Raw genomic sequence first — 18,081 nt, 5'->3', positions numbered from 1 at the left:
ATGATGAGATGATTGGGCTGGTTATTGTAATAATTGTTTAGTGTAATTGCTTGTTGTTTATTAATTGGATAATGTGTTAAGTGGTCAATTGTTATATATGCATTGAATTATTGCTGTTTTTATTGTGTGTAAACCGCTGTGAGTCGCCTTCGGGCTGAGAACAGCGGTATATAAGCAAAGTAAATAAATAAATAAATAAATTAGAGGGCATAGAGATTCAAAGAGAGTGTTCTCTTGAGAAATCTCTTAAGTGTGACTGGAGAAAGTTGACCGTAGAATCATAATGGAGGACCTGAAAATTCCTAGAGAAAACATTTTAAAATCAAATCTGAATAATCAAATGTGCAAAAGTCAATACTGCAAATTGGGAGGAATGACTTCCACAGAGGTCAGTAAGCTTCACTTTCCAGGTTATCAAAAGCAAACAAAGGCCAAAAATGCTGCATAGTAACTGCTACCTAATGGAGGTCGGTGGATGGAAATCAATCCTTTCCTTGTAATGTCTTGCTGGGCCAAATATAGGGTCCACCATTCTGCCTCTAACAGTGACAAGCCAGATGTATCTACAAAATTCATGAGCTCTTAATCGTAGGTATAAATCAGTGGTTCCCAACCTTTTTTTGACTAGGGACCACTCTACAACATTAGTAGCAAAAGGGTTACTAGTCAATTTTTGGTCAATTTAAGATTCGGTTTGGTTTTTTGGGGTACTGATTCAGAAAATTACATTGGATTGATCACATCAGCTCTAGTTTCTGATACAGAACATATGCCATCCAGTAGATGCCCTCTGCTTGCCCACAGAAAACCATATTTAATGATCTAGAGCTGATATGGTAATAGTAATCTTTTGTGGATAGTCAGCCTCTCCCCTCCCGGCATCCCCATTGTCTCGGCACTATAAGAAGGTTTCGGAAGACCAGTCTCTCTCATTGCTACATGGTTTCAAAGCAACAGTGTAGTAATTGTGAGGCCACAGACCAAATTTTCGTTCTTGCGGACCACTGGTGGTCCATGGACCACAGGTTGGAAAACGTTGGTATAGATGGAGCTTTCTCCTAAGACATAATTATCATTGTAGCCATTAAACCAACATAGTATATTCTTCAACATTTCAGAGATTTCAGAGATGAGATCTGACACACATGGCCAAGGTGGCTGAAGTTATTAGTAAGAAATGACACCAAACTAGAGCAGAGTGTAGCAATTTGCTTTTGCCTGTGCCTACTAGAAAGGAAAAGATTGTGCTCCATGCTTCCCCTATACTGAGTTAATTAAGTGCAAGCTAATTTTGCACTCAGTTTGCAAGAACTGAAGGAAGTTGAGGCCAAAGGGTAATGTGGCGGGGGGGGGGGGGGAGAAGAAAAAAGCTGGGACACTTTAATAGGAGCTGTAAAAGTGGGAGGATAAAATATTAACTGGGAATGTCCCTGAAAAATTGGAACAGTTGGGGTGTATGGCATGCTCCTGTATTAAAATAGACTATTTTAGAATACATATTTCTTTACATAACAATACAGTCTCATTCCCAACTTCAAATTTTGCAGTTACACTACCATAACTGTATTTAATACTAGGTTATCTGGAATTTAAGGTTTCAAGATTGTTTTAAAATACAAAGAATGAATATATTTTAATAAAAATTACATGGATTGTATCATAGATACTACACACACACACACACACACACACACACACACACACCCCATAACCACCAATATATTTTGTCATCCATGGGATGACTTTTTGATGCCTGTCATAGAAGTTTCCCTCTGCCTTTTTCAGCCAGTTCATCACTTGGATTTTCATCTCATCGTTGTCAGAAAAGTGTTTTCCACCCAAGTGTTCCTTCAATTTAGTGAACAGATTGGGTGCGAGATTGGGGCTGTGAGAGGGGTGGCTTAAAACATCCCAGCCAAATGAAGTCAATATCCCTTGTGCTGCATGAGCAGTGTACGACTGCACATTGTCATGAAGGAGACAGATTTCCGCCATCAGCATCCCATGATATTTGTTTTGGATGGCTCTGTGAAGTTTTTTCATGGTCTCATAATATATTCCATACCAATTTTGTCACATGCTGTCTTGACATTACGTCCTCTCCATAAACGGAAATGATTTCTCAAATCACAGCGGGATTCATGCCCTTAGCATTTAGGTAGCATATTACAGCGCAAACTCCACACATGGAGGGAAATGGAATGAGGACGCTCATCTCTAACCTTCACCACAAAGTTGATGAGCTACTGACGACTGGCACTGCTCGTTCGCATCCACTGGCTTCCCAGTGATGCCAACTTCCCCCATGAAAATTCCCAGTGAGAGCTATGTGCCTTCTAACCTTACTTTCCAGGTAACCCTTGTACAGTAACAGTTATGGGGAGAAGAAAGGGCCATGCTGATTGTGCAACCCATTTATAATTACCAAATATCCCCGAGATGGCTGACATTGACTGTCTAACAATATTACTTGAGCGTTTTGAGCAAACAGACTTTGACATGTCAGACAACAACAACCCTGTAGGGCAGGTTTCTATTATATATCTAGATCTATGTATATTTTGGGAAGAGGTTGGGCTGAAATGACGTGGAGTAGATTGTGATTATTGGAAGGAAAATGTGAACCAAGTTGTTTTCCCTAGTTGTCATAGCTCTGTCTCTAAGATCCTTTGTCATCCCAGCTTCCAAGTGAGATCTTGTCAAGTTAAAGACTGGTTTCAGGATTATTTAGAGAACAGGACCTACAATATGTTACCACAAAAAAAGGTTTAACTTGTTTTAAAGGCTAAATACTTCTTCCTTTATGTCTTGCACCTACAGGTACGTACAAGCAAGGGACTGATTTTCTTGAGAAGTTTCAGATCATATGTCTCAGTTGCTGATAAAACGTCACTTCAACTGTACTATAGAAATGCTCTATCATCTGACATTTATGTTTTATTTGCATAGGATCTAATTGGCAAAGCTTCACAGCAGCCTTCAAAGTGTGTTTGGATTTGTAAATGCTTTTGCTTTTTAGTAGTATAGTTTTCCTGGTCTCAAGAGCTCATTTACGAGGAGGTTGGGATTTTTCTAAAAGAAGAAATAATCAGTAGTTGCAGTAAGCAGGTCGTCTGCAGAAAATTAACTCGAAGAGATTATTATAATTTGGAAATATGTTTTGCTTTTGTAATAATCCACCAGGAACATAAGGCTATTATCTTAAACACTATTCATTTATTAAAATACCATATTTGTATCCTGCCATTTATGGAGGGATCCCCAGGTCGCATACAATATAAAAATGCACTATAAACATCCACAAAACTGTGAAGGAGGGTTTGTATAAACGGGTATATGAGCAAGCACTGAAGGAAGACTAGAAAATGAAGGGTTTTTTAAATACATCAGTTTGGAAAATCATCCCAATATACCCTTCAAGGAAAAGGGTTTATTTTAGCATTATTTTACAAAATGCAAAATAGGCAAAGTAGAAAACTATAATCCAACACATTTTAAGCTTTGGAGATAGGAAGCTTGAAAAGAAATGGATAAGAGCGTATGTATGAAGGGATCCTTATGAGCACATTAAAAGCATGCGAGGATCATTGTTTGTGAAGTATTAAAAAAAAAGAGTCTTAGCCTGGATCTACACTGCCATATAATCCAGTTTCTGAATCCAGATTAACTGCTTTGAATTAGATTATAGGATTCCACAGTGTCATTTAATCCAGTTCAATGCAGTTAATCTGAATTCTGAAACTGGATTCTATGGCAGAGTAAATCCAGCCTTAGAGGCAACCATGTGGACAGCAAAAATTGGATGTGGCAGCACAAAGAGACAGAGATTGGAATGTTGTCATTGTCGTAAATGAACTGTTATTATTTACAATATAAAAACTTCTGAAGGCCCTTCTAAACATGCCCTTTATCCCAGGACCTGACCCCAGGTTTTCTGTTCACCCAGATTATGTGGCAGTGTGGACTCATATAATCCAGTTTAAAATAAACAAACCTGGAGTCAGATCCTGGGATAAAGGGCCTGTCTGGACGGGCCTTGAGTCTAACAGAGAAATCCCAATTAACACAAGGTGTAACTAAGCAGGAAATAGCTCTTCTTTTGTTTCTTTGTTTTCATGTGTGTGTGTGTGTGTGTGTGTGATTAGGATACCTAGTGGGGGATTTGTACAGATAGAGGATTTTGCTTTTAAAAAAACATGGAATCGGTGTTGAGAACTTATTTTTGCATAAGGAGCACTGATTGCTTAATGTACATGATTACAATAAGAAATTTGTATCAACCACTCTAATTATATTTAAATTCCACCACACTCCTGACATGTATATGTCATGTTGCTCCCTAAATGCATAGGTAACATTAAAGAGCATTTTTCAATAACAACAACAACAAGAAGAAGAAGCAACTTTCCTTCAAGCAGAGAAAAGCAGAAGTGCAGGTTATTGACCCAGTGTTTGAAATGTTGTTTCCTGATCAGCCTTACGATATTTTGGATTTACACTGCATTGAAGGGAATCCAAAGGGATTTTTTTCTGCATCTCCCTCCCTCCAATCCAAGCCTATCATTCACTCTAATGATCAGATTGGTGCTCTTTCCTCCTTAAAAGTAATCCTTGCCAAACTAAGGATACTACCAGCATGACTCCCTCTTCCTTAGGGATGGGAAACATGGTCCAACAGGTGTTGTTGGGCTATAATTCCCAAATCAAGTAAACCTTTATTTGCAGTGAACCAATGGCCATTGCAGTTACAGTAAGACATCTATATCCGTGGGAGATTTGTTCCCTGACACTGTGGTTATGTGAAATTACAGGTACAACAAAACATAAATGAATCGCCTCACTTCTGGTTCCAGCATGATGTGGAGTTCTATTGGAGGACCTAGGCACCTTTTACACTGCCTATAATCCAGATTATCAAATGAAATAATCTGGATTTTATATGGCAGTGTAGAAGGGACCTAGAGATTCCCTGAGAGGTGTCCTCTCTAGTAATTTGCAATATAAATGTTTTAAATAAATAAATAAATAAGATCCTCCAACACAACTCTATGATAACTTCCAGGGGAAGTATACCATAAAATCACCTGGAAGATCAATTGAATTCCTAGGCCCCTTCTACACTGCCATGTAAAATCCAGATTACCTGTTTTTAACTGGATTATATGGCAGTGTAGACTCATATAATCCAGTTCAAAGCAGATAATCTGGATTATCTACTTTAATAATATGAGTTTTATGGAACTGTAGAAGGGGGCCAGTCCATACTTCAGGGGGGGGGGGGAAGCCTGACTGCTCATTGGAGGGAAGGATATTAGAGGCAAAGATGAAGTACTTTGGCCACATCATGAGAAGACAGGAAAGTTTAGAGAAAACAATGATGCTGGGGAAAATGGAAGAAAAAGGAAGAGGGGCCGACCAAAGGCAAGATGGATGGATGGCATCCTTGAAGTGACTGGCTTGACCTTGAAGGAGCTGAGGGTGGTGACAGCCAACAAGGAGCTCTGACATGGGCTGGTCCATGAGGTCACAAAGAGTTGGAAACGACTGAATGAATGAACAACAAAGAAGGGGGCCTAGAGAGACCATTTCCCCAAAGACATGGGTAAATTAAACTGAGTGCATGGGTTCTGCAGTTCCAATTTGATAAATACAATGCACTATATACCAACAGGCATGACCCAGCATGAAAGTGTGCCAATACAAATACTGAAACTATCTTATTGTTAAGATATGTAAAATATAGCTATGATATTAAAACAAACAGGGAAATTACAGTTAAAAGGACCTGTAATGTAAATAAGATTGTTACATGCATGTCTAGTGAGTGTGCATTTGTAAGTGTGTAGTAGTGCAATCTGGTTAAACCTTGATCCATTTTGGTGTCCCAGATTTTTGTGGGGGCCAGATCCATTTTTCAGGAGCCTCCCGAATTCGGGAGGACACAAATCTGCTTTCAATCTGGGAAGCCAAAATATTCGTTTTCAATCTGGTCCACTGGCAGCAATGGGGGGCGGAGCTTCCCAGGTTTTAGGCAAGGGCTTAAGAAACCCACCCCCCTTCCTGTGGTCCTTTCCCTTCTCTCTTTAAAAGAGACCCAGGTTTAAGGCTGGGGCTTAAGAAACCTTGCTTCCTGTGATCCTTTCCCTTCTCTCTTTTGAAAAGACTCAGGTTTAAAGCAAAGGCTTAAGAAACTCCCCTTCCTGTGATCCTTTCTCTTTTGTCTTTAGAGAAGACCCAGGTTTAAGGCAAAAGCTTAAGAAATCATCTTTTCTGGGATCCTTTCCCTTCTAGTAGCTGCCTTTCTCCCCGCACTCCACGTATAACCAAAAGAAACTGAAAGCAGCTGGATTTCTACAGCCGCTGTTCTGTTGTGGCTGAAAAAAATTGGTGGAGGATTCCATGCCATTACGGGCGTCCGAACCAACCAAACCAACTGAAGACTTTTTTAAAAAACGGATCTGTGTGCAAGCCTAGTGTGTAGCTGAAAAGTCAGAACTGTGATGCCCTTATTCTAGCAGTAACTGTTTAAAAATCTATTTTTAATACGAAATTTAAATAAAAATTGTTTGGATATGACAACAATGAAGAGGCAATTCCCATCAGCTCTACCCAGCATAGGCAAAGGTAAGGAATGCCTCAGTTGCCATCCAACAATATCTGGACATCCATGTGCTTCATATCACTGTTTTTCCTGATAGAGTGTAGACTGTGATTTGTTCAGTTAAAAAATCTTTCTACCTACAACATCTCACACCTTTTTTGAATCTTTATTTATTTACTAGCTGTACCCACCACGTGTTGCTGTGGCCAACTTACCCTCCCTCTTTCACTCGTACTTTCCTTCCTTCCTTCCTTCCTTCCTTCCTTCCTTCCTTCCTTCCCTTTTTTTCTTTCATTCTCTCCTTCCTTCCTTCACTTTCCTTCCTTTTCTCCCCTTTTCTTTCCCTTCACTTTCTCCTTTCTTCCTTCTCTACCTATTATTGAACCGCAACTCCCAGCAGTCCTCCTGATCAATCTATCTACCTACCTATCTATCTCTATCTAATCTATCTATCTTATCTATCTGGAGGATTGCTGGGAGTTGCAATCCAGGAATAGGAAATTGGAAATATGTAAGAATTGGGATGCCTTCAAAGAAATCCAAGAGAAGAAAGCTTGCAGCTTGAAAGCAGTTCATTTGGATCATCCTCCTTTCCTAAAGGGCATGGTCTAAGCCAGGGATGCTGGGAGCTTTAGTCTGGAAGAGAGTGTGGATATGCTATTGTGTGTTTTGTTTGCCAGAGGGAGTCATTTCTGCACATGCACTATAGTGTCTTTTTGCTTTTTTGGTTTTTAAAATCCCTTCTGTCAGGTTTTTCAGTGTTTTTATGAGTGATGGTTACTTGTTGGCCTGATAGGTATACTGTGTCCAAATTTGATGTCAATCCGTCCAGTGGTTTTTGAGTTATGTTAATGAACATTACATTTTTATTTATATAGATTGGATTGATATCCCCCAACCTTTCTCTCATGATAGGAGATCTAGCTATCTCCTCTTATGCTGACAACAATCTTGTGAAATGGGTGGGAATGAGGGAAATCTTCCTAAAGATATGTACTGTGCAACAAAGCTACACATTGAGTGAAATCCTGTGGCATTGAACAGAGAAAATACCTAGGCAAAGGGACACAGGAATCCGCTTTAATGTCCAGGGTGTTTTGAAGTATGAAACCAACTCACCATAATTTGAGGCTATTACATCAAGAGTACCTTTCAGGGGGCTAAGTGTACTTTCAAAGTCGTATGATCAATGGAAAAAAAAATCCCTTCATCTTTTTTAAAGATAATATGCTGGCATCAAATGTTGCAAATATTTAAATAATTTCATAATAGAAGTCGGTAGCCTTATTAAAATCCAGGTGAATGAACAAACTCAAAATCTGTGGTTGTGTAAAATGATGATATCTTTTTTGTTGTTGTTGCTGTTGAAAAATTACAAGTAGAGTCTTGCTTGTGACATTAAAGCAGTTTACTTCAAGTCGTTTTTTTATGAAGAAAAAAAAATGATGACAGCTGGTTGTTAATGCAAATGGTATGTGCATCATTATCTGCCTGCTGTTTTATGCCCTAATTTTCTATTTACACACAAGCCGTCCTTTGATTTGGTTTTTCCCGATCTGAAAATAAATCTTCATTCTGTTTAGGGTTTTCCTCCCTTTTACTGTCTTCATACTTTTTTTGCGGAGCTTGATTTGGTTAAAGGGGGAAATGGAAACCCAATGAGTTCCATACTTCCTAAGTACTTTGCTGTGCCTTTAAACTTTTATTTTTTTTAAAAGAAGAAGAAGCACAACTTGCACACAGTTTTGGTGGAGTGCCAGCTAACACTCCTTAATGCGTGTAAGACAGCTCTTCCAAGGGAGGCCCTACAGAGGGAAGTCTTGTTCTTTCGGAGGTCCCTGGGCCAGGTAGAAGACTATCAACACAAGCAGTCGTAATTCAAAAGGCAGGTGTAGCTAAAAATAACTTGCTGTGTTAGCCACCTGTTCCATTATATGCCGTGGCTCCTGCATATAAAACATCATCAACAGAGGCAAGGCAACAATACACCAGCAGAGCAAATGCATCATTTAGGAGCATGGTAGGAGAGCAGACAGCTTTGCATTATTCTAATGCAAAAAACTGTAAAGAGACAAAATTACCCTGGCATTCAGGTCCCTGATATCAAAGAGATTGCTGAACTACACAAGATTGGGGGGGGGTCGACCACACATGTGCTTATATGTTGCTGAATGGCTCCAGCTGCATGATTTGTTTTTGTTGGGGTTTTTTAAGAAAGTTTAAATTTAAAATAAAACATCAGAAGATTGAATATAGAGTTAAGATATGATAAAAGAGGAGATAGGAAGGGGAAGACAAAAAGAGAAAAATAAATTGTGGTAGGGAGGAGAGACAAGAAAAGAAAAGTATGAAAGAAAAAAGCAATAGTGAAAATAGTATGTGAGACTGAATTAAAAAGAGAGGAAAAAGTAAAATGGAGTAGAAATTTCTTGACTTCCCAGTATCTGCTACAAGGTTCCCTCCTTTTCCTTTCTCTTCCTTTATTCTCTTCCTTTTTTCTCCGAGTACCTTGCCTTCTTTATGTAAGTATATTAATTCCTTTTCTTATTAAATAGGTTGTTACCCCCATGATTTGTTGTTTATTATTCAGTCGCTTCTGACTCTTTGTGACCTCATGGACCACCCCATGCCAGAGCTCCCTGTCAGCCGTGGCCTCCCCCTACTCCTTCAAGGTCAAGTCAGTCGCTTCAAGGATTATTATTTTTTTTGTCGTGTCAGGAGTGACTCCTGGTGTGAGAGAATTGGCCGTCTGCAAGGACGTTGCCCAGGGGACGCCTGGATGAGTTGATGTTTTTATCATCCTTGTGGGAGGCTTCTCTCATGTCCCCGCACGAGGAGCTGGAGCTGATAGAGGGAGCTCATCCACCTCTTCCCGGATTTGAATCTGCGACTTGCCGGCACAGTCCTGCCAGCACAGGGGTTTAATCCACTGCGCCACCAGGGGCTTCAAGGATGCCATCCATCCATCTTACCCTTGGTCAGCCCCTCTTCTTTTTTCCTTCAATTTTCCCCAGCATCATTGTCTTCTCTAAGCTTTCCTGACTTCTCATTATGTGGCCAGAGTACTTCATCTTTGCCTCTAATATCCTTCCCCCCAGTGAGCAACTGGGTAATATTTCCTGTAGTATGAACTGGTTTGATCAGCATGGTATATGAAAACAAATGAGCAGCTCAGCATTTGATGCTTAGCCACCAAAGGATGGAAGCTCTGAAATAGAACCAAGAAGCTTTGAATCCAAGGTGTGTCAGAAAATTCTCACTAACGGATCATCTACACTGACTACTTAGGTTGAGATACAACTAAATCAAACCCCAACAGCTGATCCATGTTAATGTATCTTAACACAACCTAGTCCCAAATTAATCTAAGTCAGAAAGCCAAAATTTTGGCTCAGAATCCTGCTGAACCCCAATTTAGGGGCATTCAAGATAGTTGGGCCAGTTTCTAATCAAAACCAGCTGTAACTGACTTGACTGCCATTCCACATTCCCCAAGAACAGCAGCCGGGGAACATGGAATGGCAATTCCCTGTGTCTTCCCCTGTCAGGACACCATGTGGGCCTGATTCAGCAACCCAGATGTCAGATTGGGCCTGCATGTGGGGTTCATATAAAAGGGCCCTTGAGGAAGCTGAGCAAAAGGGGCTAGTCAAGGGCCCACCCTTTCACTCACATAGTCAAAAAATTATCTTACCTCCTACTGTATGCATTTCACACAATCATAGATTGGAAGAGACCACAATAGCCATCCAACCCAACCCCATTCTTTCATGCAGGAATACTAAATCAAAATACTCCCAAAATATGTACATCCAACCTCTGTTTAAGAACCTCCTGAGAAGACTCCACCACACTCAAAGACAGTGTATTCCACTATCAAAAAGCTCTTACCATCAGGAAAATAGGATCCACTATTTAACACTATGGGTTAAACCCTTGTGCCGGCTGAACTGCTAACCTGAAGACCTGACGCTTGGCAGTTTTAATCTGCGACATAGTGTGAGCTTCCCATACAGGGACATGAGAGAAGCCCCCCACAGGATGGTAACACATACGGCATCCCCTGGGTAACATCTTTGCAGACAGCCAGTTCTCTCACACCAGAAGTGACTTGCAGTATATTCCCAAGTCGATTCTGACACCATAAAAAATCAGGAACATTTTCCTAATAGCAGTCCCCAATGCTTAGGCAGCCTGGGGAGGGGAGATGGCAGTGCCTCCCTGCAGCCATACCTTTCCAAAGCTCCACCACATCACCACTGAAGGCAATCTAGGGAACAGAGCATCTTGCAAAAATAAGAAAGCTTTCACTTTGGTTTTGGGGTGGGGGGAGGGCAGGGAAGGTAGGGAGGCACACCTCATGCCCAGTCATGCCAAACTGACACTGTATGGCCACCACCACCTCTCTGCCAATGAGGCGGATTTTTGCACCTACATGTGGCCAAAGTACCGTGCATTTTGTGTCAATATGGAAGGGCCTCCAGAGTTTAGAGTTCAGTCTTAAGGGAAGCTAGGATGGTTCCTTGCTTGCTTGTCTTCTGCTAGCAAGGAAAAACATTCCTTTCCTATCTGGCTATTAGGAACTGGTGGTGGTGGGCATTTAATAGTTTGCTACACTGTGTCCTTGGTGTATATGGTTTTAAAGGAATTGCAATAATTTTGTCTTTAGATATGGTTTGTTTGCTTTTGTGTGTATATAGTGTGTGTATTTTCACTTAAACTTTTGTACAGCTTTTAGTTTGTATTGTATTGCTTTAAATAAATGGTAAGCCTCCTTGATAGCTCTAAAGCAGTGGTTCCCAGCCTGTGGTCCCTGGACCACCAGTGCTCCACAAGAACTAAAATATGGTCTATGGCCTCACCATCAGTACAACATTGTAACAAGAGCAACTGGTCTTGCAAAACCCTCTTATAGTGCCAAGTCTTATTAAATATGGCTTTTTGTGGGCAATTAGATGGCAACTACTGGATAACATATATTCTGTATCAGAAACTAGAGCTAATATTTTTTATCCAATGCCGATTTCTGAATCAGCACCCCAAATCACCAACCCAAACCTAAAGTTGACCAAAAACTGATTTGTAACCCTTTTGGTACTAATGTTGGAAAGAGGTCCCTGGTCAACTGGTCCCTGGTCAAGTGGTCCCTGGTCTAAAAAAGGTTGGGAACCACTACTATAAAGAGAAGAAAGTTGGGATATAAATGGATTAAATAAATAAATAAATAAATAAATAAATAAATAAATAATATCTGAAATACTATTCATGCTTAAATTGTTTTGAATGACCTCTTTTTAAAAAAAAAAACCACTTCAACAATAAGGTTTATGTTTGATGTAAGTACCTTTTCATGGTCCTGGCTTTTGCTGTTTGGTTTTTTACTATCCTCAAGAAAGAATGGGAATAGATAGTAAACTAAATAGAACCGGAGCTATTACTCAGTGAAATTAATTATAGTCAAGTAACAGTGTAGAGTAAGTCTCTGATACATGGAACAAAAGAAGGAATTGCCTCTATTAGAACAAGACCTTCCACTGTTTTTCTTCTTAATAGCTTACCTTTAAAATCAATAATTTTTTAGCTGATTATCCAATAAGAATTTGCAGTCTTGAACTAAGCCCATCTGTATGGATGGCTATTTTGTTTTATAGTACAGTATTCATTCCTCTGAAGCATCTAAGTTGGAAAATACAACTATATCACATAACCAGCCACCTAAAAAGCAGAGAGAGAGAGATCGAGAGAGAGAGATCGCAAGAGCACATTTTGCAAGGACGAGTGAGCTCTTCATCGCAGGATGACACATGTTTGTTTAGAAACTGCCAACTTTTTTTTAATGAAGTGGCAATTTACTAAAAAATAAACCTAAGGCGATGAATAGCATTTCTCTTCATTAACCATCTCTGTGTGCCTGGTACAAAGCCTGAAGAGGAATCCCATACGTATTAAAACAATTTAATTATTTGTAACTCAGCTTAAGCACCTTTGGCTCTTCCCTGCTGGGCAAAATGCTAAGTCTTAATCATATCAGCTTCTTCCTTAGTAGATCTATTACGCTCAAGAAGATGGATTCCCACTGCTATTGACATGAACCAAAAGATTTAATTAAGCTAGTGTGTGAATCACTCGCTGCATCTAATTCTACTTTAACATGGGTAAAGAACAAAAGAGGGAATCAGCACCGGAGTACAATAAAAGCAGGAAAATACAAGGGCTTGTGAGGATAAATTAAATCACATGTCTAATTGCTTGAAGGATTTGTGTTGTGCTTTAGCTTTTGAACCCACAAATGACAGCCGCGGAAGAAGGGAGCCATCCCGGTATGCCAGATTTGATACAACAAAATGTGATATGTTACAAAGTTTATGATGTAAAAAAAGAGAATCCATTTTCTAGATTCAAACAAATTAATAGAATGTCTCTTCTAATCATAACTGAAAAGAAAGAAGGGTCTTTATCTTAAATATAATTAGAATGACCATGGATTGATATTCCACCTGGTACCAGATGTTATAAGTTGCTAGCTTGGGTACCTGGAGGTGCCCAGGTTGTTTGAAAAAGTCATTTTTTTTATTTTACAAAATGCATAAGGTTGTGGGTGAACTACAACTGATATCATGCCAGGTTAACCCCCAGAAACTCCATCAGTATTTTGTTTGTTGTGTTGAGCAAGTTTGCTCTAGATGCATCATCGGTGGGGTTCAGTGTGCTCTCTGGCTGCAGGGTAAACTACAGTTCCCACTGTGCCGAGTCAGTCTCCTCAAACCCCTACAGTAGGTTCAGTTGGTCATGGGGGTTCTGTGTGCCAAGTTTGATTCAGGTCCATTGCTGGTGTGGGTCACAGTTTCTCTGGTTGTAGATGAACTATAACTCCCAAAACTCAAGGTCAATCTCTCCTAAACCCCTCCAATAATCAAATTTGGGCATATCAGGCATATGTGCCAAGTTTGGTTCAGATCCATCGGCTTTTGGGTTCACAGTGCTCTCTGGATGTAGGTGAACTACAACTCTCCTAAATCAAGGTGAATTTTCCTCAAAGACCTCCAGTATTTTTGATGATCATGGGAGTTCTGTGTGCCAAGTTTGGTCCAATTCCCTTTTTGGTGGGTTCGGAGTGCTCTTTGATTGCAGGTGAACTATAAATCCCAGTACCTACAACTGCTATAAATCAAAGTCAATTCCCCTGAAACCTCTCCATTGGCCATGTGAGTTCTGTGTGCCAAATGTGGTCAGGGAAGGCTGAGCGAAGGAAGATAGATGCTTTTGAACTGTGGTGTTGGAGGGAAGTTCTGAGAGTGCCTTAGACTGCGAGAAGATCCAACCAGTCCATACTTCAGGAAATCAAGTCCAACTGCTCATCGGAGGGAAGGATATTAGAGATAAAGTTGAAGTACTTTGGCCACATCATGAAGAGACAGGAAAGCTTAGAGAAGACAATTATGCTGGGGAAAATTGAAGGAAAAAGGAAGAGGGGCCAACCAAGGGCAAGATGGATGGATGGCATCCTTGACGTGACTGGCTTGACTTTGAAGGAGCTAGGGGAGGTGATGGCCGACAGGGAGCTCTGGCGTGGGCTGGTCCATGAGGTCACGAAGAGTCAGAAATGACTGAACAAATGAACAACAACAATGTATGTATGTATGTGTGTGTGTATATATATACACACACACACACACACACACACACATACACACATACATACAAAGACAGGTATTCCAAAATAAAAAAGCCCAGCAAAATCCAAAAGATTTCTCACCCCAATCCTTTTGGATATGATTTACCCAGCCCTTAGTCATAGGTATAAAGTATATGATAATAGGCTTGATGAAGACACTGAGCTAAATAAGGGAGTGGTATATCAGCAATTGATCTATTGAAAACTCCAACTAGTCCAACGGGCGACAGCCAGATTGCTAACTGGAGCGACATACAGGGAGCATACCATCCCCTTATTGTGTCAGCTCCACTGGCTGCCAGTCCACTTCCAAGCATAATTCAAAGTGCTGGTTTTGACCTATAAAACCCTACACAGCTCCAGCCCAGCTTACTTGTCCAAACAAGTCTCTCTCTACGTCCCACCTCACAGCTTAAGATCGTCCGGGGAGGCCATGCTCTCGGTCCCACCAACTTTGCAAATGCTTTGGCGGGGATGAGAGACAGGGCCTTCTCGGCTGTGGCCCCCCGCCTCTGGAACGCACTCCCCAGCAAGATCAAGTCATCCTCTTCCCTCCTGTCTTTCAGGAAGAAACTGAAATCATGGTTCTGGGACCATGCCTTTGGACAACAGACATAGCAGCACTTTGGTGGTGGAATTGAACTGGAATGCTTTATGGTTTTGATAAAATGCTTTTAACTGTTTTAACTTAATGATTTATGTATTGTTTTAAACTGTTGTTATATTGTTGTATTTGCTTGTATGTACGGCATCGAATTGTTGCCGAGTGTCAGCCATCCTGAGTCCTCCCTCGGGGATTGAGAAGGACGGGGTAGAAATGCTGGAAATAAATAAATAAATAAATAAATCTATGATAATAAACTCACTTGGTAGATTTGGGGAACATCTTTTGTTCAACGCACCATGCCCTCCCATCTGTAATGGGCACATAATGCTGATCTACTTTTCCTAGCTTTTATTAGGATTGTTGTGATAATATATGTGAAACTGTTCAGGCTATTTACAAATCATTTTCCAAATCACCTCCCACTTTTCACCGAGAGACTGCCATCTCCATCTACGGTAGTTGTTCCTTTCTTCTTTATCCTGCCAACAAAATGCTGATGTTGTTTAAACATTGAACATTGTATAAAAGAGTGAAAGTACTTGTACTTGTGACACAAAGGCCATAGGTAAGCCATGTGTGCTTTTAGGCCACTTGAAGACTGAAATGAAAATAAGAAGGACAAAATGCCAAAGGCTTTCCCCATAAAATACAGGAAATTACATGTAAAAACCGTCTGTAAATTAACTCCAGAATGAGGGAGAGAGGGAACATATTTCATCTATCTACCATCTATCTCTATCTATCGATCTAATCCAGGGGTCCTCAAATTAAGGCCCGGGGGCCGGATACAGCCCTCCAAGGTCATTTACCTGGCCCTCGCTCAGGGTCAACCTAAGTCTGAAATGACTTGAAAACACAAAACAACAACAACAATCCTATCTCATCAGCCAAAAGCAGGCCCACACTTCCCACTGAAATACTAATAAGTTTATATTTGTTAAAATTGTTCTTCATTTTAATTACTGTGTTGTTTTAAGTGTTGTTTTATTTTTGCACTACAAATAAGATATATACAATGTGCTAAGAAATTCATTTATGTTTTTTTCACATTATAATCCGGCCCTCCCAACAGTTTGAGGGACTGTGACCTGGCCCTCTGTTTAAAAAGTTTGAGATCCCCTGATCTAATCAGTGGGCATAAACCTAATGGTACGTATAGAGATAACATGATTTTTCATTCACATGTTTCCATGAAAAACTGGGGAAATTGTTCATATAGGAAACTTCATCCTCAGCAATCCCTTTTTTTCTTGAAATATATTTTATTAATTAATAAAAAGGAATACAGGAAAGGGTAAGAGGGTAAAAGTTATTTATACATGTAAAGTGGGAGAACAATAATATACAAAGAAAGTAGGAAAATGAAAAAAGGGGAAATTAACACACAAAAGATACTTTAAAAAGACTAAAAAAGAGAAAAAAGATGAAAAAAGTAAGAAAAAAAATAAAATTGTCCTGGTGACTTCCATCCAATCCTTTGTGGTTTCAAAATTATTTGTTCCGTAGTATTCTGTATTACTTTGACTCTAGCATAGTCTAACTTTATTCTTCTTATGTTCCATTAAATATGAATTCTATTTATGATTCTTTAATTTTCTCATTTCTTCATAATCATCCATCAGCGACCAATCTGTCTGTTTAATCGGGTTTCCAGAGTTTTTCTTTAGTAAAAAAGTTAATTTGTCCATATCTTTTATTTCCCTTATTTTATTTAACTACTGATCTATATCCGGTATTTCCTTCTGTTTCCATTGTTTCACATATATGATCCTGGCGGCTTTCATCAAAGACACGAATATAATGTCCTCATTTGGATCTAGTGTTAAATCTGCAAACCTCAGCAATCCCTTTGAAATGAAACATTGGTGGGGTACATAACCAATTTTGTTAAATCATATTGCAGCCCAACCAAGGTTGTTTGCAGATGATGCAAGTAGTTTTCCATATGCATGTGGGGCCTTTTCAACCCTCATTAAAATCCCTTCCTACCAGCAAATCATCCCAAGTAATAAGAGCTCTTCTTGAAGGAACAACCATACCCCCTCTCTGTTGTGTTAGATCCACTGGCTGCCAGTCCACTTCTGACAACAACTCAAAGTGCTGGTCTTGGTCTATAAAGCCCTATACGGTTCTGGCCCAGCAGATTTGTCCAAACGTATCTCCCTCTACGTCCCACCTCGCAGTTTAAGATCATTCAGAGAGGTCCTGCTCTTAGTACCGCCAGCTTTGCAAATGCGTTTGGCAGGGATGAGAGACAGGGCCTTCTCGGCAATTGCCCCCTGCCTGTGGAACTCGCTTCCCAGCAAGATAAGGTTGGTTTCATCCCTCCTGTCTTTTAGGAAGAAATTGAAATCATGGTTCTGGGACCAGGCTTTTGGACAGCAGGTATAACAGCACTTTGGATGTGGAATTGGACTGGAATGGTTATATGGTGAACAATAATGCTTTTAATAGCTTTCATTAATGTTTTATGTATTGCTATTATATTGTTGTATCTGTTCATGTGTTATGGCATCAAATTGTTGCCAAGTGTAAGCCATCCTGAGTCCCCTCCGGGGGTTGAGAAGGACGGGATAGAAATGCTGGAAATAAATAAATAAATAATACACACACAGCAACATGTATGTAACAAGACTTGCAACATGGAAGGAGGATACAAGTGATACGATACATTTTAACCTCTGAGTAGGAAGCCAGATGAAACTATAGTTCTCACTTTGCTGCAGAAACATCAGTTCACAGATGAATTTGTGGGATTGTGGTTTCTTTCAAAAGCACATTTCATGGAAGAACTTGTGCCAGGTTGTGAAGGTGGTAAAAGCAGAAAGCACTGTATCAACTGAGCCACCTAGCTGCAACTGGGATGTGGTTTTTTTTCTTTTCTTTTTTGCATAATTTTTGTTTTGGACTCCGCAAGCTTGTTTTCAGCACATGCAGAGGCTTGTTCACTCCTGTTATTCAAGTTCTCTACTATTGAGTTTTCAGACATTCAAAAAAAGCAGCCTCTTTATGCTGGCAGATAGTAGGATCCCCTCCTGTATCGGGAAAAGTATCTATTTTGTGACAGGTTGCGGGGCAGCTCAGAAAATCCACTTCCACTATTTGGCAATGGACTGAACAATGGGAAAATGCTTGTGTGATTCTATCCCAAAAATGGTGTTGTGCTTAAGAATAAACAGCGAGCACCGTTCAAATGTT

Source organism: Anolis sagrei, chromosome 2, assembly GCF_037176765.1.
Source record: "Anolis sagrei isolate rAnoSag1 chromosome 2, rAnoSag1.mat, whole genome shotgun sequence".
In the NCBI taxonomy this organism is placed as follows: domain Eukaryota; kingdom Metazoa; phylum Chordata; class Lepidosauria; order Squamata; family Dactyloidae; genus Anolis; species Anolis sagrei.
Note: the sequence above shows the minus strand (reverse complement) of the source record.